This window comes from Pleurodeles waltl, chromosome 12, assembly GCF_031143425.1.
Source record: "Pleurodeles waltl isolate 20211129_DDA chromosome 12, aPleWal1.hap1.20221129, whole genome shotgun sequence".
Lineage (NCBI taxonomy): Eukaryota > Metazoa > Chordata > Amphibia > Caudata > Salamandridae > Pleurodeles > Pleurodeles waltl.
This window is the reverse complement of record NC_090451.1, coordinates 200,976,696-200,998,351: the sequence shown is the minus strand read 5'-3', so window position 1 is coordinate 200,998,351 and position 21,656 is coordinate 200,976,696.

Sequence of the window (21,656 nt, the reverse complement as noted above, 5' to 3'; positions counted from 1 at the left end):
TCACTACATATAACTACAAGGTCTCAAATGTGTGATGCACAATGTGTTCTAGTTCTATCACTACACAAACTTTGCAACAAAACACACAGTGCAGATTACACTGGTTCCTGCTTTTCCTGTTCAGTTGCATAAACAACATGAGGTAATGCAAATAGTATGTTTAGAACAACATTCACATAGCAGTTGACGCCAGAGGGGTTTGCCAACTGGTAAACAACAATTTCTCCTTCATTTTCAGTTTTTTTTTCTTAAAAACTTCCTTGTTCTCTTTGTTTCTTTCTTTCCAACAAGATCTCAATACTCCTTTGAAAGATTTCTCTTTGGATGGATGGTGCATTTTTCGTAAACTACATACTGTCCTAAATGAGGAGTATAAAGACTTCTTAATTGGTTTTATTTTTTATACAACTAACTTGGATCTGCATTTACTTTGCCACTAGATACAAACCGGACAATGTCCTAACTTGAGATAAGGCTACATATGACATACCTTCCTTAACTACTGTACTACCAATATTCATAAATGCTGCATCCACACTTAAACTTTGAGATTTATGAATAGTAGGAGCGTATGCTAGAGAAACTGGAAACTGATTCCATTGACAATATAAGTCTTTCACAAGCAAAAAAACATACAAGAGACCTTCCAATCTGCTTTGTCCTATCAATATGATCAAATTTAATCACTAGGTATTCCACTTCATTCCTATTAGGAAAGCTAATGAAATTACCCATAGCACCATTTTTTCAGCATTTAAATTTCAATGCAAAATTACTCTACAGTTCTTGCAAACAGGTAATCATTTCTGCAATCCTGCGTTTCGTGAAACAGAGTTTTCCAATGAATCCAGTTTTACTGGTAACTTTGCGTTTAGCAGTACTGTGATGTCCTTGAGTTCCATTTTGTCTAGTGTTGTTACTTCCAAAATGTCTTCTTTCTCTAATTCCAGCAATTCTTTGTTGAAAGAGGCACACTTCTCCTGTGTAGGCATTAGGCGCACAATAGGTTTTTCTTTTTGTATGAGAGTGAACATTAGCTTTGCTGCTGTCTTCTTCATTGGAAACAGTTTTTTAAGAAGATGACTTTCTAGCAGACGCCTTCCCTTTTTTGAAAGAACACCTACTGTAATATCCTTCACAATATTCCTATATTCAACATCAGATGCTTGTCGCATATTCTTAAGAAATTCTGTGTATTGGAAGTTCAAACAAATATTCACATTTCCAATGCTTCCCAAATAATCCAGAATGTAATCATGAAGCAGTGTTTTGAACACAGGCTGTCATTTGACAGGTGTAAGTTGCAGGAGATCTCCGAAAACAACTAAATGTTTTCCTCCAAATAGGACATCGTACTCCATTTTTAAAACCTGTTACATTCTCAAACGTACAAAGGCAAGCATTAGGTTGGAGACTATGCTCACTTAATCAATGATTAACAGTTGTAACTTTTTAGCACTCTTGACACTTCAGGGAAAGCTTCACCTGATAATGTTTGATATTCTAGTTGGTTTTCATGTTCCACAGGCAGCATCAAAAGTCAGTGAAAAGTAATTCTTTTAATATAGTATGCAGCTAATCCAGCGGGTGCTGTAAATACACATGACAAATTACAGGATGTAGTCTTCTATAACAAAGTGGTGAGAACTTGTATTAAGAAGCTTTTACCGGTGTGAGGATGACTGCTGACATACAACAGTATAGGCTTAAATGTTGAGCACTTACACACTCTTTTTTTGTCATGGAGGAATCCATGCTCAGCTGTGGCTTTCGACTCCATATATATTTCCTATTGCTTGTTATTTAGTTGTCCAACCAAGTCTGCCAACTCATGTATTACTGTTTTGCTTGTTCCATTGCAGTCTCCACCTCATTCATTACAAAAGCAGCTTCATTTTTGGCTGTCCAACTGGATCTTGACTGAGGACCTGAACTTTGGCTACTTTGTGAACTCTCCTTAGCTAGCTCAGCAGCAGTTGTTTCTTCCTGTTCAATTTAATCATTTAACAGTTTCAATTAGTTTATTAAATACTGAACACTCAATATTATCCTTTGCAGCATTGAAAGAGTCTTCATAGCAGTCAAACTCTCTTCGTTGTTCTGATTCAGAAGGCCAAGGTTTAAACAGCTGCAAAAGTGCCAAATAGAAAGCCTCTCTTGAGGAGTCAGCCAACTCAATGTTCTATGGTTTATTAGACTGCCTTTGCTGTGTCATACCAAAGAACCATTGCAACCAACTACTGCAAATTTACCGTCATCTATAATTTCTGTGGCATTATTTGTATATCTGTATATTTGAAGTATTTCATAAAGACAAACATTTTCAAGATGAACGCTCCTTTTTTAGGTTTCGCCTGCACAGTGCTGGTGCTGTGCTTGTGGAATATATTGTATTAAATATATCTTAAAAGGGACTTACATCCCGCCTTCACTTCTTATTGGTGCTTGTGCTTGTCACTTTGGTTTTTCTCTTCCCCTTCTATTGGTTGTAGGCGTTCTATTTCCTGTTCTTCCGTGTGTGTTTCTCTTATCAGTGCCCATCGGCAAAGTACTGTGTTTATCCGCTTTGGCGGAACTTCTTTTACGGGTCTCAAGCAACTATGGGAAAACAAAATGAAACCTAACAAGTTCTACACCCTTGCTTTAAAGTTAAGGTGCTGCTCGAGTGCCATGGGCTCAGCGTGCTGATAATTTTCTTTCTGGAGATCCTCTAATGTGCCTTTCATAACTTTTCCGTGCTTGGACAAAGCATGCACCACTTGGTGCCCCTGGGGCACAAGCAGGGACCCACTTAAGTGCGTTCATCATCGGATATCATCCCCTGGAGCACAGGCAGGCATCCACTTCAGTGTTTGTTTATTGGACAACTCTGAGTAACACGAACTTTGGCCGATGAGTCTATACTAGGGACGAGGCCAGCGGTAATTTCTTTCACGACCTGAATGCTTCTTACCTCTGTAATCTGCCAGTCTCTGGGCACCACCAGGTTTCTTGCTTGTTCTGGACTGACCAAGGTAGGGGTGACCCTTTCCAGTAGCCACAGTGCTGCTGATAATAGAACACCAAGCAGACCGTTACCTCCAGAAGGAGTCCCAGAGGAAAAAAACCCAAACTTGGGAAAAACCTCACATCAATGAACTCCTGAAAAAGATAAAAAGAAAATAAAAAGTAAGGGACAAAGGGGGTGATTCTGATTCTGGCGGGCGGCGGAGGCCGCCCGCCAGAATTCCGCCCCCATTATACCGCTCCGCGGTCAGAAGACCGCGGAGGGTATTATGAGTTTTTCCCTGGGCTGGCGGGCGGCCTCCAAAAGACCACCCGCCAGCCCAGGGAAAAACTCCCTTCCCATGAGGATGCCGGCTCGTAGTCGAGCCGGCGGAGTGGGAAGGTGCGACGGGTGCAGTGGCACCCGTCGCGTATTTCAGTGTCTGCAAGGCAGACACTGAAATACTTTGCGGGGCCCTCTTACGGGGGCCCCTGCCGTGCCCATGCCATTGGCATGGGCACGGCAGGGGCCCCCAGGGGCCCCGCGACCCCCCCTACCGCCATCCTGTTCATGGCGGCTTTCCCGCCATGAACAGGATGGCGGTAGGGGGGGTCAGAATCCTCATGGCGGCGGAGCGCGCTCCGCCGCCATGAAGGATTCCCCCGAGCAGCGGTCAGAATGCTCGTGGGAGCACCGCCAGCCTGTTGGCGGTGCTCCCGTGGTCGGTGGCCCTGGCGGCCACCGGCCGCCAGGGTCAGAATGACCCCCAAAATGTCTGGAACAGAAACTGCAGATAGGGAAGAGCAGGTGAAGTCCAAAATCACAGGTTTCAGGAGCGAGGAGCACAACTAGAACTGAAGTGTTTGCAACGCAAGGAACAGAAGACCAACTGTGCTTATATTCCGACATACAGGAAGTGACATGCAGGAAGTAATGAAGACACCATCTTGGATTGGGAAAAGCCACATTAAAGTAAATGGAAAAATAACCGTAGTAGAAAACTTAGGGAGCAAGGCATGCAGGGAAGGAAACAGACTCCAGGGAAAGAGAAAATATGGCCAAGAAGAAACAAAAAATAAAAAGAGAAAAAAAGAAGAAAAACAGTAAAAAACAGGTAAGAAAAACTAAGGGGGTAAAAAGGTGGGTGCAGCATGAAAACAGAGCCCAAAGGGAAAGTTTCAGGTCATGCTGCGGCCCAAAAAACAGGTTGCGACCCGAAAAGCGGCCCGCAGCAGAAACAGCCGCCCCGGGACGTGGACCGCCGATCTGACCGCAGCCCGCAAGTGGCGTCACAGTAGGTCCCCTCCCAGAAGCCCTAGGCTTGTCCGAAAATGCTGAAAAAATGTGCGGACCAAGCGAGGAGCATGGACTGAGGATGCATCTTCCCACGAACAATCACTAATGGGGTGTCCTTTCCAGCGAATCAAGGATTGGAGATGATTCTAAAAAATTTGAGAATTGCATATCTCTTGTACTTCATACTCAGGATGGCCATCAACCAAAAGAGGCGGAGGACAATGGCCATTTGTCTTGTAGGGATCAGGAACAAAAGGTTTGAGTTGAGATACATGAAAAACAGGATGAACCTTCCAAGACAATGGTAGATGAAGTCAAACCGAGACTGGGTTTAATACCTGCAGGATTCTAAAAGGGACATAGTAACGGGGTTTGAACTTATTCTGGGACAGGCAAAAACGTAGAAGAAAGCCAGACCTTGTTCCCAGGTTGGTAAGATGGTGCAGGACTAAGCCAAGTATCAGCTACCTTCTTCATGTAACCTTTTGTAGCTAAGAGATTGGTACGGAGCAGGTCCTGAACCTGACGGAGATTTTGAATAACTGAGGTAACTGCAGAAACAGAGGAATCCTTCTTAGTGGCGGTAGGAAAAGCAGTAGGGTGGAAACCATAAGTACAAAAAAAAGGTGTGGACTTTATTATCATAGGAAAATTCAGCCAGTGGTAGGTATGAAGACCAATTACTTTGAGCTGCATTACAAAAGCAGTGTAGAAATTGTGGTAATCCTTGATTTAGGCGTTCTGTTTGACCATTGGTCTGAGGATGAAACCCGGACGATAGAGCCACGTAAAAACGTACAAAATGTTTCCCAAAAACAGGACACATATTGAGGTTCTCGATCGGAAATGATTACTTGAGGGATGCCATGCAATCAAAATATATCTTGTAGAAAGATTTGACTCATTTCCTTAGTGGTGGATAATTTCTTTAGGGCAGAAAAATGAGTCATCTTAGTAAAAGAGTCAGCCGTTACCATTATGACCTGATAACCTGCAGAGGATGGCAATGAACATATAAAATCTGTGGTCAACGTATGCCATGGAACGACTAGCACAGGTAAGGGCATCAATAAACCTGCTGCCTTAGTCCGAGGTGACTTAGTTTGAGCACATATTGGGCAAGATCTTACATATGTTTCAGCATCAGATTTCAACGTGGCCCACCAAAAGGAGCGACTGAGCAGTTCCTGTGTGTTCCTAATTCCACGATGTCCAGCAATAGGGGAGTCGTGACACATTTGCATGGCTTCAGTTTGCACCTTCTTAGTAGGCAAAAATAAGGTATTTTATGATTATAATACTCCTGATGCTTCTGTAAGTGGGAACTTAAAGAGTTCCATTCTTCCATGGGCACATTTTAATACTCTGCTTTCACACGGTGGAGAAAGGATTGAACGACTTCCACTATTCAACATGGTTTTATGATGTATGGATAAATAGTCTTTGTGCTCTCCGGATATCGGCTGGATAAAGCCTCTGCTACAACATTTTGGGATCCAGGTATGTATGTTACTACAAAATCGTATTGGCTAAAAAAGAAAGCCCATCTGGCTTGCCGACTATTCCAGCATTGAATACTGCAGAGGCATTGTAGACTGCGATGATCTGTTCTAACTTCAAACGTTTCCTGAGACCTCATTAGAAAGTGTCTCCATTCCTTGCAGGCAGCTTTTAATGCTAGTAATTCCCTCTCCAACACGGAATGGTTTTGTTCTGCATCTGACAGCACATGGGATAGGTAAAAGATAGGATGTTCGAGGCCATCATTGTCTTGTCTTTGTAGTGACACGGCGCAAGTAGCTCTATTGGATGCATCAGTGACCACTATAAATTTCTTTGAAGTGTCAGGATGACGTAATATCAGAGCTTGTGTAAAGCCACATTTTAGATTCTGAAAGGCTCTTTTTGCTTCTTCTGTCCAAATGAAACCCTTCTTTAGACTTTCTTTTTTGATGGTCTGGGTTATCTGACCTTGTTGTTGGGCAAAGTCCTTTATAAATTGTCTGTAGAAATTGGATAACCCTAGAAAGCACTGTGGGGGTCATTCTGACCCTGGCGGTCATTGACCGCCAGGGTCAACGACCGCGGGAGCACCGCCAACAGGCTGGCGGTGCTCCCAAGGGCATTCTGACCGCGGCGGTATGGCCGCGGTCAGAAACGGAAAACCGGCGGTTTCCCGCTGGTTTTCCGCTGCCCTGAGGAATCCTCCATGGCGGCGCAGCTTGCTGCGCCGCCATGGGGATTCCGACCCCCTCACCGCCATCCTGTTCCTGGCGGTTTTGACCGCCAGGAACAGGATGGCGGTGAGGGGTGTCGTGGGGCCCCTGGGGGCCCCTGCAGTGGCCATGCCAATGGCATGGGCACTGCAGGGGCCCCCGTAAGAGGGCCCCTAAAAGATTTTCAGTGTCTGCCATGCACCCGTCGCACCCTTCCCACTCCGCCGGCTCCATTCGGAGCCGGCTTCCTCGTGGGAAGGGGTTTCCCGCTGGGCTGGCGGGCGGCCTTCTGGCGGTCGCCCGCCAGCCCAGCGGGAAACACAGAATAACCGCGGCGGTCTTCTGACCGCGTAGCGGTATTCTGTTGGGGGAACTTTGGCGGGCGGCCTCTGCCGCCCGCCAAAGTTGTAATCACCCCCTGTGTCTCCTTAACAGAAGCAGGAGAAGGCCAATATAATGTAACTTGTACTTTTTCTGGGTCCATGGCGATGCCAACTTGGTTGATATGGAAACCAAGACATTGAACCTCGGTCTTGTTGAACTCATACTTTTCAGGCTTACAGTACAGATTGTTTTGTCAGAGTCTTTCCAATACCTGAAGAACATGCTTAGTATGGTGTTCAGGACAACGAGAATATACCAGAATGTCATCTAGATATATGGCAACACTTTGGTTCAAAAGATCAGAGAAAAACGAATCCATAAATATTTGAAATATGAAAGGTGCATTAATTAGACCAAAAGGCATGACGCGGTAGTCAAAATGGCCTAATGGAGTACGAAAAGCGGTCTTCCATTCATCACCTTCCTTAATCCATAAAAGACGATAAGCACCCCGCAGATCTAACTTGGTGAATATCTTGGCTCCTTGGAATGCTCCCAAAATAACCTTAATAAGAGGTAGGGGATACCTATCCTTGATGGTAATTTTATTCAACTCTCGAAAGTCAGTACAGGGGCGGGGATCTTTAGTCTTCTTAGGTACAAAGAAAGGAGGAGCCCCGGTAGGTGATAAAGAGGGAACAATCAATCCGCTTTGCATGTTTTCATCTATGTATTCCTTAAGTACTTTTCTTTCCTGCTCTGATAAGGAATACATTCTTCCAAATGGAACTACTTGCCCAGGTATCAAAGGAATAGACCAGTCATTATCCCAGTGAGGAGGCAAAATGGGTTTTTGAGGTTTCTGGAATACGTCGGAGTATCCTTGATAGCATCTGGGTATTGCTTGAATCATATTAATAATACTGCTTGCTTCATTGGAAGAGAAAATGGACCCTTTCGGACACTAATAGAAATCTGTCGAATAGCAATGTAATTGACAAAAGTGGGAAGAGAGTGATATAGTCCGTGTTTCCCAGCTTATATATGGATTATGTTGTATTAGCAAAGGAATACCCAGAATCATAGTATGGTTTGGAGAAGATAGCAAGTCAAAGGCAATGTATTCCTTATGTCTTCTAAATCGCAGGCAAAGAGTAGGAGTAGTATCCACCACTGGTCTGGCAGTTAAAGGAGAGCCATCTACTATTTGAACATGTTCGGGGATTTCTTAAGGAACGCAAGTTATTCCTTTTTCCTAAGCCCATTTCTCATCCAGGAACATCCCACTGGCTCCACAATCCAATAACGCAAATACTTGTTCTTCCTGGTTAGGGCACTGTAGAGCTACAGAAAATACAAAAAGAGCTGTGGTATCTTCTCTGGAGGAGCAGATAGAAGGTATCTCAATGCCTCCCGTCACCTTCCTTCTCACAGTGGATGGGAGTTGGCGTTTCCCGACGGTCTGATGGGACGGATTGGACACATTCGAATTAGATGCCCCGCACTGCCACAATAAAGACACAAGCCTTTGCGTCATCTGTTTTCTCGTTCTGCTTCAGATAATGGTCCATGAGTAACATCAATTTGCATGGGTTCTTCTTCTGTGGAGGGTGGTTTCTCTGGTTAGTTTTCTTCTGAGCGGCGTGCAGAAGAGCGCATTGCTACTGATTGGGACTGAAACCTGGATCTTTGTTTCTCCAATCTAAGTGCCCCGTCCATCAATTCTTTCAATGCTTCTACCTGGGTGGAATGCACCAGTTCATCCTTTATTTTGTCTCGTAACTATCAACGGAAGAGTGTCACAAAAGTGCATTCAACCCATGTGGTTTCAGCCGCTAGTTGTTTGAAACGGGTTTTGTAGGTCAGGACATCCTGATTCCCTTGTTGTAGCTCACATAGCGCCTCTTCCACAGGGGCTTGAAGAAAATCCGAATAGTTGGATAATAAAGAGTCATTGGCAGCTACCAAGGGGATTGCCCAGGCTAAGGCTGGGCCAGAAAAGGAACTTATCAAATAACCAACCTTGGACTTATCCTGGGTAAACTGAGAGGGTCGAAATTCAAACTACACCATTTGATAGTCCAGAAATTCCTTTAACTTGTCAGGATCTCCAGAATAACATGGTGTTGAGGCGGAGATGATACGTACATCAATGGATCGAGACACCAGAGCTTGTCTCAGAGCAGTATTTTCGGCACACAGTTGTAATTCCTGTGCCTATTGCTGTACGGTGTGAAGCATAGTCTGTGCAGTTTCCACAGCATCTTCAGGTGGTCCTGCATGGTTCCAGAGCAATGCAGAAGTGTTAGGCATTGCAATCTGTCACGACCTGAACGCTTCTTACTGCTGTAATCAGCCAGTCTCTGGGCACCACCAGGTTTCTTGCTTGTTCTGGATTGATCAAGGTAGGGGCGACCCTTTCCAGTAGCCACGGTGCTGCTGATAATAGAACACCAAGCAGGCCATAACCTCCAGAAGGAGTCCCAGAGGAAATAACCCAAACTTGGGAAAAACCTCACATCAAGGAACTTCTGAAAAAGATAAAAAGAAAAAGTAAGGCACAAAAAGTCTGGAACATAAACTGGAGACAGGGAAGAGCAGGTGAAGTCCAAAATCACAGGATACGGGAGCGAGGAGCACAACAGGAACGTAAGTGTTTGCAACGCAAGGAACAGAAGACCAACTGTGCTTATATACTGACAAACAGGAAGTGACATGCAGGAAGTAATGAAGACACCATCTTGGATTGGGAAAAGCCACGTTAAAGTAAATGGAAAAATTACCGTAGTATAAAAAGTAGGGAGCAAGGCATGCAGGGAAGGAAACACAGACTCCTGGGAAAGAGAAAATATGACCAAGAAGAAACAAAAAAGAAAAAGAGAAAAAAAGAAGAAAAACTGTGAAAAAAAGGTAAGGAAAACTAGGGGGGTAAAAGGTGGGCGCAGTGTGAAACAGAGCCCAAAGGGAAGTTTTCAGGTCGCGCTGCACCCCAAAAAACAGGTTGTGACCCAAAAAGTGGCCTGCGTCAGAAACGGCCATCCGAGACACGGACCACCTATCTGACCGCAGCCCATAAGTGGGACACCGCCGGTCTTCACAGCGTCACAATTTCTACGTTTGGGATCCGTGCTGGTGAGTAAAGTAACGTGGGTGGGCCTGGCTTATTAGCTCATGAACAATCTCTTCAAATTTCTTTAAATAATATTGGGTGTTTAAGAGCTATGGCCTTCCACATGACACTCCATGTTACAAGACCTCACCAGTCAGCCTATATTGTCTTGAAATCCTGGGGATGGGAGCCAAAGCACACATTCTTGCCAAGCCGTAAGTCACTGCCAATTGGAAACGTATTGCTCACAACTCCCAGGGCAGATGTGTATTAGGTAGGAACGACATGTGGAAAAGGGACCTGCCGGCACATTGGGAAATACAATTAAAATACAGTAGCCTTGCAAGAGCAGGTGTTATTTTTGGAGCGAGGGCCTGTGTCTATACACCGTTAAAGAAACCTTAACAGGGCGGGGACGAAGGGTACACTCCGTTATCATGAACGCATGTACAAAGCTCGGCAACTAACTTTGCTTACTCACAAACACATTTCCTGTTCACAGAAACTAACAGGTGCATCTATCAACAGCCAGTTTTTAGATTTATAAAATACAGTGATTTTTTTCTGGAGGTGGTTACATTAACTATTTTTTTTCCTTAGAGACCGTTAATGACATTTTCTTTAGTAGATCACTTAGGAAATGCTACCATTTTTTAAATGTGTTCCTTATTTTTCTCTCTCCTGATGAGTGTAAATTGAAACATGATGAACTGGATTCATAAAGTGATTTTTGGGTGTAAATTTGTATTTATGTCAGAAAATGCCTTCATTTAGGCCTGCCAGGAGTTCACAAAAGGAATCCTTCCTGTTCCTTATTTTTATCATCTGATCTTGGCTCTGCCACTTTCCAACCATGGCATTGTCAGAGGGATCCTTCCAGGTTATAAACCTTTGGTGGAGTGTGGGAGTAACCATCATTTGGAAGCATTATCTGTAATGTAATTACTAAACAACTGGATCACTCTGTATCCTGAATTGCTAGCAGTTCAGTGTTGTTTTTCACCCAGCACTTCATAATTCTTTTCTACTTGTATCACCCACTCAATGAAAACAAGCATTGGCAACCCTCATAGGTTTCACCTTTGTTTTTTCTTTTTCATTCTATTTTACAATCTAACTGGATTATAAATATAAGAAAAATGTTATAATAATTGTTGTTTGAAATATGTTAAAACATTAATAGTTGTTTATGTTGTAATGTATGTTGAATGAATAAACAAAAACAAACAACTATTAATGGTTTATCAAATTTAAAACAAACATTATTAAAACATGTTTCTAATATTTATAATCCAGTTACATAGTAAAATAGAATGCAAAAGAAAAAAAAAGGCAAACCTATTGGCTTCACTTCAAATGCTTGCTCATAGCACTCCAGTTTTTTCCTTTCAGTCTCTTCTTTGTCATCAAAATATCAGTCACTTTAGCTGTGAAATGCATATCCCATGTGTAAGGAAATGCCTCCTTGGCATGGTTACCCCCTGACTTTTTGCCTTTGCTGATGCTATGTTTTGAATTGAAAGTGTGCTGAGGCCTGCTAACCAGGCCCCAGCACCAGTGTTCTTTCCCTAACCTGTACTTTTGATTCCACAATTGGCACACCCTGGCACCCAGATAAGTCCCTTGTAACTGGTACCTCTGGGACCAAGGGCCCTGATGCCAGGGAAGGTCTCTAAGGGCTGCAGCATGTATTATACCACCCTAGAGACCCCTCACCCAGCACAGACACACTGCTTACCAGCTTGTGTGTGCTAGTGAGAACAAAATGAGTAAGTCGACATGGCACTCCCCTCAGGGTGCCATGCCAGCCTCTCACTGCCTATGCAGTATAGGTAAGACACCCCTCTAGCAGGCCTTACAGCCCTAAGGCAGGGTGCACTATACCATGGGTGAGGGTACCAGTGCATGAGCACTGTGCCCCTACAGTGTCTAAGCAAAACCTTAGACATTGTAAGTGCAGGGTAGCCATAAGAGTACATGGTCTGGGAGTCTGTTTTACACAAACTCCACAGCGCCATAATGGCTACACTGAAAACTGGGAAGTTTGGTATCAAACTTCTCAGCACAATAAATGCACACTGATGCCAGTGTACATTTTATTGTAAAGTACACCACAGAGGGCACCTTAGAGGTGCCCCCTGAAACTTAACCGACTATCTGTGTAGGCTGACTGGTTCCAGCAGCCTGCCACACTAGAGACATGTTGCTGGCCCCATGGGGAGAGTGCCTTTGTCACTCTGAGGCCAGTAACAAAGCCTGCACTGGGTGAAGATGCTAACACCTCCCCGAGGCAGGAGCTGTAACACCTGGCGGTGAGCCTCAAAGGCTCACCCCTTTGTCACAGCACCGCAGGACACTCCAGCTAGTGGAGTTGCCCGCCCCCTCCGGCCTCGGCCGCCACTTTTGGCGGCAAGGCCGGAGAAAATAATGAGAATAACAAGGAGGAGTCACTGGCCAGTCAGGACAGCCCCTAAGGTGTCCTGAGCTGAGGTGACTCTAACTTTTAGAAATCCTCCATCTTGCAGATGGGGGATTCCCCCAATAGGATTAGGGATGTGACCCCCTCCCCTTGGGAGGAGGCACAAAGAGGGTGTACCCACCCTCAGGGCTAGTAGCCATTGGCTACTAACCCCCCAGACCTAAACACGCCCTTAAATTTAGTATTTAAGGGCTTCCCTGAACCTAAGATTTAGATTCCTGCAACAACAAGAAGAAAGACTGCCTAGCTGAAAACCCCTGCAGAGGAAGACCAGAAGACAACAACTGCCTTGGCTCCAGAAACTCACCGGCCTGTCTCCTGCCTTCCAAAGAACTCTGCTTCAGCGACGCCTTCCAAAGGGACCAGCGACCTCTGAATCCTCTGAGGACTGCCCTGCTTCGACGACGACAAGAAACTCCAGAGGACAGCGGACCTGCTCCAAAAAGACTGCAACTTTATCCAAAGGAGCAGCTTTAAAGAACCCTGCAATCTCCCCGCAAGAAGCGTGAGACTTGCAACACTGCACCCGGCGACCCCGACTCGGCTGGTGGAGAACCAACACCTCAGGGAGGACCCCCGGACTACTCTACGACTGTGAGTACCAAAACCTGTCCCCCCTGAGCCCCCACAGCGCCGCCTGCAGAGGGAATCCCGAGGCTTCCCCTGACCGCGACTCTCTGAAACCTAAGTCCCGACGCCTGGAAAGGACCCTGCACCCGCAGCCCCCAGGACCTGGAGGACCGGACTTTCACTGCAGAAGTGACCCCCAGGAGTCCCTCTCCCTTGCCCAAGTGGAGGTTTCCCCGAGGAAGCCCCCCCTTGCCTGCCTGCAGCACGGAAGAGATCCCTTGATCTCTCATTGACTTCCATTGCGAACCCGACGCTTGTTCTAACACTGCACCCGGCCGCCCCCGCGCCGCTGAGGGTGAAATTTCTGTGTGGGCTTGTCCCCCCGCCCGGTGCCCTACAAAACCCCCCTGGTCTGCCCTCCGAAGACGCGGGTACTTACCTGCTGGCAGACTGGAACCGGGGCACCCCCTTCTCTCCATTGAAGCCTATGCGTTTTGGGCACCACTTTGAACTCTGCACCTGACCGGCCCTGAGCTGCTGGTGTGGTAACTTTGGGGTTGCTCTGAACCCCCAACGGTGGGCTACCTTGGACCAAGAACTGAACCCTGTAAGTGTCGTACTTACCTGGTAAAACTAACAAAAACTTACCTCCCCCAGGAACTGTGAAAATTGCACTGTGTCCACTTTTAAAATAGCTATTTGTGAATAACTTGAAAAGTATACATGCAATTGAAATGATTCAAAGTTCCTAATGTACTTACCTGCAATACCTTTCAAACAAGATATTACATGTTAAATTTGAACCTGTGGTTCTTAAAATAAACTAAGGAAAGATATTTTTCTATAACCAAACCTATTGACTGGATTTGTCTCTGAGTGTGTGTACCTCATTTATTGTCTATGTGTATGTACAACAAATGCTTAACACTACTCCTTGGATAAGCCTACTGCTCGACCACACTACCACAAAATAGAGCATTAGTATTATCTCTTTTTACCACTATTTTACCTCTAAGGGGAACCCTTGGACTCTGTGCATGCTATTCCTTACTTTGAAATAGCACATACAGAGCCAACTTCCTACACCATGTCAGTCTGATTCCTGCTAATGGTTAAAAAGTAACATCAACTGCAATTGTCTACTGTTGTGATTTTGTATCAGCAGAGAAGTTGCTTCTTCTCTTCAGTGGCAAGTCCAGAATGACCATTACCTATGCCTGATAAAAGAGACAGAATAAAAACCTCTCCAGGACTCCTCTACACTCTCCATTCTACAGCACTCCACTATACTATGCCCAGCTGCACTCTATGCCACTCTGGCACAGTGCACTCTATGCCACTGCACTCCATGCCAATACTCTCTACGCCCATGTACTCTATGCTATACCACTCTGCTCTATGCCCCTGCATTCTAAGCCAATTCTTTGTACGCCACTCTAATCTACTCTGCACCACTGCACTCTATGCCACTGCACTCTACTCCACTTTATGCCATTACTCTACCCCGCTTTACTCTACTCTGCACCACTCCACTCAAAACACTTCACTCTACTCTGAAGCAATCAACTCTATGCTACTGCACGCTACCCCACTCTATGCCAGTGCACTCAATGCAACTGCACTACTCCACTGCATTCTATGCCAATGCACTCTACACCGCCCTACACTATTGCACTCTAAAATACTCTACTGTGCAACACTGCACACTCTGCTACTGAACTTCAGGCCATTCTACTCTGCACCACTGCACTCTGTCACTGAACTGTGTGTCACTGTACTCTACACTACTGAACTGTATGCCAATAATCACCATGCATTGAGGCTCTTTCACACTTATTATTAATCCCATGGGCGAAACCTAAAGCAGTTACCAATGCTTGTGGATAGTAATTGTTCAACATGTTTGTTTTTACAAAGTACTTTCTGGGCCAAATTCTGCAAGGTATTGAGTTTTTGGAAAAGACTTCCATACTTTATTTCATGTGCATGCTATTCCTAGACTCACCTAAACAATTCCTCTTGACTTAGAACACAAACTGGCTGAACTAAACCGATCACAGCACTCCTAAGATCCAATTTCTCTGTGTGAAAGAATCTTCAAACTGAAGCTGTACAATTTATCTGTTAAAGGCTTTTCAACAAAATTCTCTTCCCTCGTATCTTTTATCTCAATCTTCTCAGATTTTGTTATGTATGAAGTTACATAACAAGCAACAGCGATAGAGTTGTCTGCCACAAACTGAATATCCATATTGGCATTCCACATTTTCAGAATGACAGGATTGTAGTTATTATTATATTTTGAAACCTCTGTTCTCAAGCTGTAGGTGTTTTGGGGCAATTTTCGAGTAAGTATATGCCTCACTGCAGACATAAAAACTGTTGCCTCTTCATTTTGAAATAACAGGTCTTGGAAATCCAAAACAACATTTTGTGTAAAATTTTCCTTTTGCTCTGTTTTTCCACGGACAGTGCTTCCCACATCTATGTGACTGAAACAAAGAATTTGCTGTTTTAGTCCTTTTTCCTCAGTGTTTTTTTGGATGCTACATGTAACATACTGTTCTATGAAAAAAAGTACAGACTCACCTGAGCCTGTTCCAAATGTTGGTGCATCTTTTATCCACATCAACATATGTATATGAGAAGCACCTCTTGTTTGCTACTCTTTATGCCAAAATAAATCAATTACTTCTCTAAGTGGTGGATTTTTTTTACATCGATGAAGGAGAGTATAGCTTGAAATTTGTGTTTAAAATACCTACAAACCTTTGTAGGATCCAAAGAGCAGAGGTCTCTTGATGTCTTCAAATCGATACCCTTAACTTTAGAGTTTGCTTTTCTCAAAAAGTCATGCAAGCCATCCCATGCATACTCTGCACAAGTGAGAGTCACAAACCAAGTTAGTGTACCTAAATTTCACAACATACATTTCAGCTCATCATGACGACGATACCAATACTCATTGGTCCCACATTGATATGCCATCAAATTCATCAAATTATATTACAACTTCTCATCTTTTCCACACATTTTGCCAACAATGGGCCTGATTTAGATCTCAGTGGATGGATTACTCTGTAACACATGTGATGGATATTCCATCTGCTGTATTACGATTGCCATAGGATATAATTGGCTCATAACATGACAGACGGCATATCCGTCACTTATGTGACAGAGTATTCATCTACACTAAGATCTAAATCAGGACTAAAGTCTTTTGGAGACACATTTTGTGGATTAACTCCTGTCTCAAGAATATGGTTAACAGAATATGACAGTCAAGACAAATCACTTTCAGATAAGAGATGGAATGTATATATAGAATACTTTGTTGAGATTTAGGGTCCTCTGAACATAATCTATTTGTCCTATACACAGCTGTATTATACTCTGGGAGGTCATCATACCATTCGCCTACTCCAATTGGAAATAGTTGTGGAAAACATTGAGCCTCTAAATATTTCTCCTATAGACTCATAGGAGCTCCTTTTGCTTGTTTCATCTGATACAGTTCAATGGCATCCCCCCTAATCTCTTTTGAATGCAGTGGATGGATACTGTAGTGCTCATATATGTCGTCATATCTACTTCAATCTAGGGGTGGGTGGAACTCACAGAGTTTTACTCCATGGAATTCTGTGGGATTACATAAAAGCTCTGTGAGATTCCACAGAGTTCTGCCCACCCCTAAAACATATACAATTGTCATTAACCCCTTAGCTGCTGGGCCTTTCCCCCCCCAGTGCTGAGCCCTTTTTTGGCTATTTGGGGTAGTTCGCGCTTAGGGCTTCATAACTTTTTGTCCACATAAGCTAACCACGCCAAATTTGCGTCCTTTTTTTCCAACATCCTAGGGATTCTAATGGTACCCAGAGTTGGTGGTTTCCCCTGGAGGAGACCAAGAAAATAGCCAAAATACAGTGAAAATTTTGTTTTTTCCCAAAAAATTGGAAAAAAGGGCTGCCGAAGAAGGCTTGTGGTTTTTTCCCTGAAAATGCCATCAACCAAGGGTTTCTGGTGCTGAAATCACTATCTTCCCACCTTTCAGGAACGGGCAGACTTGAATCAGAAAACCGAATTTTTCAACACAAATTTGGCATTTTACTGGGACATACCCCATTTCTACTATATTTGGTGCTTTCAGCCTCCTTCCAGTTAGTGACAGGAATGGGTGTGAAACCAATGCTGGATCCCGGAATGCTAAACATTTCTGAAAACTAGACAAAATTCTGAATTCAGCAAGGGGTCATTTGTGTAGATCCTACAAGGTTTTCCTACAGAAAATAACAGCTGAAATAAAAAAATATTGAAATTGAGCTGAAAACAACAGCCATTTTTCTTTATGTTTTACTCTGTAACTTTTTCCTGCGATGTCAGATTTCTGAAAGCAATATACCGTTTTGTCTGCTGGACTCTTCTGGTTGCGGGGATATAAAGGGCTTGTAGGTTCATCAAGAACCCTAGGTACCCAGAGCCAATAAATAAGCTGCACCCTGCAGTTGGTTTTCATTCTATACTGGGTATACAGCAATTCATTTGCTGAAATATGAAGAGTGAAAAAGAGGTATCAAGAAAACCTTTGCATTTCCAAAATGGGATCAAGATAAGGTTTTGAGGAGCAGTGGTTATTTGCACATCGCTGAATTCCGAGGTGCCCATACTAGCATGTGAATTGCAGGGCATTTCTCAAATAGACGTCTTTTTTACACACTCTCTTATATTTGGAAGGAAAAAATGTAGAGAAAGATAAGGGGCAATAACACTTGTTTTGCTATTCTGTGTTCCCCCAAGTCTCCCGATAAAAATGATACCTCACTTGTGTGGGTAGGCCTAGTGCCCGCGACAGGAAATGCCCCAAAACACAACATGGACACATCCTATTTTTTTTATAGAAAACACAGCTGTTTTTTCCAAAGTGCCTACCTGTAGATTTTGGCCTCTAGCTCAGCCGGCACATAGGGAAACCTACCAAACCTGTGCATTTCTGAAAACTAGAGACCTAGGGGAATCCAAGGAGGGGTGACTTGCGGGGCTCGGACCAGGTTCTGTTACCCAGAATCCTTTGCAAACCTCAAAAAGTGGCTAAAAAAACAAGTTTTCCTCACATTTCGGTGACAGAAAGTTCTGGAATCTGAGAGGAGCCACAAATTTCCTTCCACCCGGCGTTCCCCCAAGTCTCCCGATAAAAATGATACCTCACTTGTGTGGGTAGGCCTAGCGCCCGCGACAGGAAATGCCCCAAAGCGCAACGTGGACACATCAAAATTTTTGGAAGAAAACAGAGGTGTTTTTTGAGAAGTGCCTACCTGTAGATTTTGGCCTCTAGCTCAGCCGGCACCTAGGGAAACCTACCAAACCTGTGCATTTCTGAAAACTAGAGACCTAGGGCAATCCAAGGAGGGGTGACTCGCGGGGCTCGGACCAGGTTCTGTTACCCAGAATCCTTTGCAAACCTCAAAAAGTGGCTAAAAAAACAAGTTTTCCTCAGATTTCGGTGACAGAAAGTTCTGGAATCTGAGAGGAGCCACAAATTTCCTTCCACCCGGCGTTCCCCCAAGTCTCCCGATAAAAATGATACCTCACTTGTGTGGGTAGGCCTAGGGCCCGCGACAGGAAACGCCCCAAAGCGCAACGTGGACACATCAAAATTTTTGGAAGAAAACAGAGGTGTTTTTTGAGAAGTGCCTACCTGTAGATTTTGGCCTCTAGCTCAGCCGGCACCTAGGGAAACCTACCAAACCTGTGCATTTCTGAAAACTAGAGACCTAGGGCAATCCAAGGAGGGGTGACTCGCGGGGCTCGGACCAGGTTCTGTTACCCAGAATCCTTTGCAAACCTCAAAAAGTGGCTAAAAAAACAAGTTTTCCTCAGATTCCGGTGACAGAAAGTTCTGGAATCTGAGAGGAGCCACAAATTTCCTTCAACCCGGCGTTCCCCCAAGTCTCCCGATAAAAATGATACCTCACTTGTGTGGGTAGGCCTAGCGCCCGCGACAGGAAACGCCCCAAAGCGCAACGTGGACACATCAAAATTTTTGGAAGAAAACAGAGGTGTTTTTTGAGAAGTGCCTACCTGTAGATTTTGGCCTCTAGCTCAGCCGGCACCTAGGGAAACCTACCAAACCTGTGCATTTCTGAAAACTAGAGACCTAGGGCAATCCAAGGAGGGGTGACTCGCGGGGCTCGGACCAGGTTCTGTTACCCAGAATCCTTTGCAAACCTCAAAAAGTGGCTAAAAAAACAAGTTTTCCTCAGATTTCGGTGACAGAAAGTTCTGGAATCTGAGAGGAGCCACAAATTTCCTTCCACCCGGCGTTCCCCCAAGTCTCCCGATAAAAATGATACCTCACTTGTGTGGGTAGGCCTAGCGCCCGCGACAGGAAACGCCCCAAAGCGCAACGTGGACACATCAAAATTTTTGGAAGAAAACAGAGGTGTTTTTTGAGAAGTGCCTACCTGTAGATTTTGGCCTCTAGCTCAGCCGGCACCTAGGGAAACCTACCAAACCTGTGCATTTCTGAAAACTAGAGACCTAGGGCAATACAAGGAGGGGTGACTCGCGGGGCTCGGACCAGGTTCTGTTACCCACAATCCTTTGCAAACCTCAAAAAGTGGCTAAAAAAACAAGTTTTCCTCACATTTCGGTGACAGAAAGTTCTGGAATCTGAGAGGAGCCACAAATTTTCTTCCACCCGGTGTTCCCCCAAGTCTCCCGATAAAAATGATACCTCACTTGTGTGGGTAGGCCTAGCGCCCGCAACAGGAAATGCCCCAAAACACAACGTGGACACATCACATTTTTTCATAGAAAACAGTGCCTACCTGTGGATTTTGGCCTCTAGCTCAGCCGGCACCTGGGGAAACCTAGCAAACCAGCACATTTTTGTAAACTAGAAACCCAGGGGAATCCAAGATGAGGTGACTTGTGGGGCTCGGACCAGGTTCTGTTACCCAGAATCCTTTGCAAACCTCAAAATGTGGCTAAAATACCACGTTTTCCACACATTTCGGTGACAGAAAGTTCTGGAATCTGAGGGGAGCCACAAATTTCCTTCCACCCAGCGTTCCCCCAAGTCTCCCGATAAATATGATACCTCACTTGTGTGGTTAGGCCTGGTGCCTGCGACAGGAATAGATCACACAACGGTCAATGTTGGTCCTTACGTGAGGCAGCTGTTGACCCTGGGGTGATCCATTCCTGACACAGGCACTAGGTGTAGGCACTCAAGTGGGGTAGTGTTTTTATCAGGACAGGTGAGGAGTCACTGGGTGGTAGGAATGTTGTGGATCCCAGCATATTCCTGTAGTTTGTGTGACAGAAATGCGAGAAAAATAGAGTTTTTTCTCAACATTTCAGCTTTGCAGGGTATTCTGGGTAAGAAAACTTTGGGGAATCCACACAAGTCACACCTCTGTGGACTCCCCCGAATGTCTAGTTTCCAGAAATGTTTGGGTTTAGTGTGTTTCTCTATATGGCCGCCGAATCCAGGACCAAAAACACAGGTGCCTGCCTTACAAAACCAGTTTGTTTTGCCATAGACAATTTTGATGTCTCCACAATATGATTCGGGTGGTGGAATTTGGGGCTGAACTAAATTGGTGAGCTCCCAAGAGAGCACTCTCTCTCTGCTTGCCGCCGCATTCACCTGCTCTCTGGGTTGGCCTAACCCACTATTACCCAGTTGCACGAACAGCTTGCGAAGGGACAGCAGGACTGTCCTCATCACCTCCCTCATAATGTACTGGAAGAGGAGTTTTCGAATGGGACTCCTCTGACTGAAAAATCACTCCCAGAGTCTGCGCCATTGTCCTATCCCTCAGATGCTGTCTCAGTATCTGATGTCTCAGTCTCTGATCCTATGTCAGAGCGGTCCTCTGTAACCCGAGTGCAGGCAGCAGTCATCCATCAAGATGCCATCTCTGCTATTGGCTAAACTGTTGCTCTAAAACACTAGCCTACGTAGACAGTCACAAAATCGATGGTGTGTGTGAGATACGTGCAACAGTAGAGGCCACCTTACCTGCGCTTCTTCCCTCAATCAGCACGTACTTTCAAGACACTCAAAAAACACCTTGTCACATACCATTCGTCACAGTCTTTAGCACCTCCTGCGCCCAGTCCAACAATCATTATTGGTGCTCCCACTCCCTCCTCCTCGGATTCCCTCATTACCACCCAGCAAAAGTGCCCTTCATCTCTCCATAGACTTTACTAATGTACTCAGCTATTTACATAAAATACAGATGTGCTCTTTGCAGTAGGCATATAAACCTTCTGCGCTTCTTTATGGCACTAAAACTGCCACTAGACAAGTCGGACCCTTTTCCCCCCAGGGAAACCACACACATATTGACAAAAGTGATGTATATATGACAGCCAACCACCTGAAACTCAACTCAAGCAAAACCGAAATAATCCTCTTTGGCCCTCACCAAAAAAACCTGGGACCCCCCATGGTGGCCCACCACGCTAGGCCCTGCACCCACCCCCGCCAACTACGCACGCAACCTCAGCATCATCCTAGACTCCTCCCTCTCTATGACCCAACAAATCAACGCTCTTACCTCCTCATGCTTCAACAAACTCCGTATACTGAAAAACATTAAAATGGATCCCCACAGAGACCAGAAAAACTGTCACTCACGCACTCATCAGCAGCAGGCTTGATTA